Raw genomic sequence first — 5,084 nt, 5'->3', positions numbered from 1 at the left:
AAATATAGCATAAGTGTGCTCAAATGTCGATTAACTGATAGTGTTTTAGTTGGTAAAAACAAGACAGGGCACTTTGTTTTGTAGTTTATCTACAATATTAATTCATTCAGGTTGGCTTGAATGAATAGACATAGCCTAATTTACAAATGGACAAAGATTTGGGCGCTGGTAATAAAGATCTAGCTCACTTTTGTATATGTGAATATTTCTGCCATAGCATCTTTACTTGAGGAGTCCAGATTTTCAAAACAGTAGCTCAAGGTAAGCAGCATTTGTCATGTGCAAACAGAAGCTCTTCGTGACTGTTGATCCTGTTGGGTCAACTCAATTGTATATGCTTTTATGCTTGGGAAAGGTGGAAAAATAATTTATTGGATACTATGTTATGTGATATATATGGACTCTGGAATGTGAAGGGTGCAGGTTCGGAACAATTGTGTATTAGATTCCCTAACCTACTTTGAAATGGGGATAATAATGCTGATGCTATCTTTCATGTGGATAAAACGCAATAGCATGTCCCAAGCCACTAACTCAGTACCTGGCACATGGTGTGGCCTTAATGTGACATTTCTACATTTCTATGTGTGGAGTTTTGTCATATTTTATTTTGCACTGACCCCCTTTTAGAAATAATGTTTTGAAATGTGTTTCAGAACTGTTGTATCTAGGGCAGAAGCATTTAAAACCTGTACCAGGGAGGAGCTCATGAGCACTGGAAGCCAAGGACGGCGCGCGTTGCCTCGAAGGCCCTGTAGGTGGCAGCACTGAGGCCACCGGAGCGCACAGCTTGAAGTGGCGATTTAAGAAGCTCCGCAGAGGCCCAGCCTGTGGTTAAGCCCAGTCATCTGCATGAACGTGCAAAAAGTTTGCTCCCACGCACGGAGAAACTGTTCTTTCCACTACCTGTCAAGATTTCCTTTTCGCTTCCCTCCCAGTGTAACTTCTCTGCATGTGTTTACATTTGATTGGCTTCTCTATTACGTTGTCTGAACTTAACTCAGAAAATTGGTCTTCCATTCTCTCTCTGATCAGCATCATTTGATTCACACCCAAATATTTTAGAATGGTCTTTTAAGAGTGGCTTCTTCCTCCTCCTGGCCACCCTGGGGCACTCCTGCTCCCATCCTCACTCAGTTTTTGACAGACCATATATAATAAATTGTAAACCATATATAATAAATATCATGCACATTCTATGCACGTTAGGTACTTTTACTCACTTAATCCTAAAACCAGGCCATGAGATATGTAGTATTGTCAGTAACCTGCTCAAAGTCAAGACTGTAACGGTTCAAACACAGGCATCCTGGCTCTTGAATTGGTGTTTTTAACTCCACACTGATTAAAAGCCATCAGGTAATTGCCTGCAAACTGAAGAGATCTCAAAAAGGAAATAAGTCTCTACTCTTCTGGAGAGTTCCCCAAATGCAGATAATAACTCTTCTGGCCCACAGATAGGCAAGGTAATGGGCTCAGCAATGGCTTAATATGGACTTTCACCAAGGCAGTGGGAAGATGAGAGAGGCCGGGTGTGACAGAAGACAGTGAGTCCATTCAGAAGCGTGTTTGGAAGAGCAAGAGTTTCCTTTTCTCAGGTCCTGAGTAAAGCCACACCCAGTCCGATTACTGTCAAGTCCTGACCTATAGGGTTGACTCTGTCTCCTCAATCCCATCTCACTGCTAAGGGAGACCACTTCTCTTACTTTCCCCAGGGAGATCTAAAACAAAGGTGGAGTGGAATTAAATACTTCCTTTTATGGTCTCTGGAATTCAGCAGACCAGGGTTCAAATTTGTATTTCTGTACTCACTTGAGGATATGTAACGTCACTGATGATAAACCCATTTCCTTGTCTGTACAGTGGATCTCTTGGTAGTACCCAGCTCGGAATAACACAGGATAACCCAGGCAGAGCTGTTCACACGGTGCCCAGATGCAGTGAGAGCTTCACCTGGGTTTCTGCAGTAAGACTCGCAAGGGGCTTCCATTTCCAGCTTCTCTCTGGTCAAATCAGAGACTGCACTCCCCTGCCTCCTGCCAAATCAATTGCTCTGACATAGAGCAGCATGCTGTCATTCCTTTGCTCACAGACCTGCACTAGCTTCCATGGCTTGGAAAAGAACATTTAAACTCTTTACACTGACTATCAGAGTTTGCTCCATGGCCCTCTCGCATCACCGGTACAACCAGTGTCCTTCATACAGCTTGGTTGTCGCCAAGCTGAAGCACGTGCTGCACCCACACTGGCCCCCATGGTTTTCCTCTTCTGTCATTCCACTGTTGCTGTTCCCCCTGCCTCGTCCTGTGAGTCCTGTCCTGCCCAATACCATAGCCACGGGCCACCTGTGGCTGTCTAAATTAATTAAAATTAAATGTAAAATTCTCTCCTCAGTCACACTAGCCACATGGCCGGTGCTCAATAGCCACACATGTTAGACAGCACAGATTACAGCACATTTCCATCAGTGCAGAAAGTTTAATGAGACCTTGCTGGCCTAGAGCATGTGTCTAAATCCTAACCATCCTTAGAGATCAGACCAAGTGTCACTGGTGCCCCAAAGCCACTTCTGTGCTTCCCCAGCTGCAAGTTCTCATTCCCAGAGCAGCAGAGGTTCTGCTGGCCATGACTCACCCCACTGACTGGTTACCACTGAGACAGCCGCCGTCCCAGGCCACATGTCACTTCAACTAAAGCAGCTCTTTGGTTTCTGAGCTGTGTGTGGTAGATGGGTGGGCATGGAGGCTAGAAGCACCAAGGGATAGGAAATTTAATATTGGTTTTACATAGGAGCACCTACTATAGCCCAGGCAGTTTTAGGTAGTTTACATACACTGTCTTATTCGACACCTTCAACTCAGTAAAGTAGATATCATGACCCCTACCTTAAGGATGAGAAAACTAAGAACACAGTGGTTAAGAAACTCACCCAAGATACGGTATGCTTGGTATGCGAACATACCAAGAAATAATCAACCCAAATGCAGAATCCAGATCTTTGTGACTCAAAGTTGGGGCTCGTTCCATACACAGGCAGACCGCCCGCAAGCTTGTTGTGAGGCTGCCTTCATTGCTTTCAAGCTAATAAAATGATTTCAGGCAGAGCTGGGGGGTGGGGGAAGAGGGTAGATACACCTGAACAAAGGAAAACAGTATCACGAGCAGACTGTCCAAGCTTTTATTCATGTAAATGCATTACCTCATTCTCATCTCATTTCTTAATTCTCTAAAGTCCCAGAAGAGGAAGATTAAGTCATTGTGTGCATGTGTGTGTGCATGCACGCCTGTGGGTGGTCTTAGTACAGGTATGCAGGGTACAGGAAGAGAAGTTAGAGGCCATGAAACAATGAAATGACAAAAAAAAAAGCTTTCAATATCTCTTCATTGATGTTTGAAAATATTTTACACTATTAGGTAGAACCATAGGAAATCGCTGTATTTGTAAGTAAAAAGGTTGCATACTAGCACTTTCTTATGGTTCAACCTAATAATTTTTTTTATCAATTATCCACTAGTTTATCAATTTTACTCTCAATTTTTATCAGTTAGAAACAATGGCTATTTAGGGGTCTTAGCCTTGAATCTAGCTCAATCCAAGTATGAATGCTTTAAAATCTCTATCAGACACATCTGGGCTACAGAAGTGGTTCCCTCTGCCTGCAACCCTCCGGGACTTGGAACGGTGGGGGGGGGGGCGGTGGAGGGGAGTGGGGAAACCAGGCTACTTTCTGAGCCTTCAACACTATGGGAGCCATAAATCATCTAAGTAGAGATATAAAATCCTCTCAAGGAGACTGAGAGGCTGCCCCAGGTAGCTCCTTGAAGAGGCATTAACATATCTAAGGAAAGAATGTGGATCTCAAAAGGGGAGAAGTAGGGGCGGGGCTTGGAAAAGGGGGACAGAAGCTGGTCCTGGCTTCCTGGCTCGCAGTGATATCTGGCCTGGTGGAGACAGATAACAACAACGCCATTAAAATAAGCCAACTCAGCTCCCTTGCAACTCTGGCTTTCCTTGGGGATTTTTCTGCAGGGGAAGGAATTCCTTGTCCTCAGCTAGCCATCCCTAAAAATGCAGCAGTGTTCTTAAGGTTGCCGAGAAACAAGGCAATTCATACCCCAGGCTTCCATGCATGTTCCAGTCTCTCCCAGTCTCCTTCCCTGGACAATATCTGAATCACAATGGTCAAAATGAATGTTAGTCCTACTTGTGTAGGAACCTGGTATAGAAGCAGAGAGAAAGTTAAATTCCCAGAATATTTATGTTAAAGGGGAGAACCTATGATTCCAAATGTGTTTGGCTAAATTCTTATGTCTATACCACAGGCTAGTACCTTGTGACATTTCACTCCCTATTAAACTGATACCCACAGTTTAAGGGACACATTTAAGCAATCATCACGAGCCAAACTACCTTGAAATGTTAATCAGCCCTGATCAAAGACAAAAATGAGAGTGAGGAAAAGCCTACCTTTGTAAATGTGAATGGTCACATGCCCTCCTACACAAATGGGTTACTTCTGACCCACAAAAAACAACTCACTTTAAGATACAAGTGTACATAGAATTTTTAAAATAGTGTATGATATTTATTTTAGCTATCTTTGCAAAAAGACTTTGAAGTCTTGTAAGAAAAATCTCCAGAGGTCCAAATCCGTTTGTTTAGTGATAAATTGTCCTTGAAATGTGGAACTAATGTTTCTGCTCATTTCATTTAATATTTTTAAAAGCTCTGTGGCCAAATCATCTCATCTTTGGAACTTTCTAAAAGTCTAGAAATAACTTTAGAATTTAAGTAATGCATTTCTGTTAACATTTTTCTTTATTTCGACTGTGATGTTTGTAATTTGGTTTCAAAAAATACTCATGGGGGGCCTAGGAGCAGCCTCAATCAACCAACTCATATTCCTAGCCAAAGAACAGATCATTTAAAATATTTGAGAGGTCAAGATGGACCTGTAATAAAAATACGGAAAAGGCTGCTTTTTGTTTTTCAGGAAAATGTGAATAAAGGGGTCCAGCAGCTTGTGTTTTTTATAATGCCCGACTCCAAAAAAACTCAAAACATAAGTGAATGTTTAAAGTCT

The sequence above is a fragment of the Eumetopias jubatus genome, unplaced genomic scaffold, assembly GCF_037043125.1.
Source record: "Eumetopias jubatus isolate StellerSeaLion01/CBP00866 unplaced genomic scaffold, mEumJub1_p1.0 scaffold_14, whole genome shotgun sequence".
Classification (NCBI taxonomy): Eukaryota; Metazoa; Chordata; class Mammalia; order Carnivora; family Otariidae; genus Eumetopias; species Eumetopias jubatus.
The sequence above is the reverse complement of the archived record's forward strand: the minus strand, read 5'-3'. Positions refer to the sequence as shown.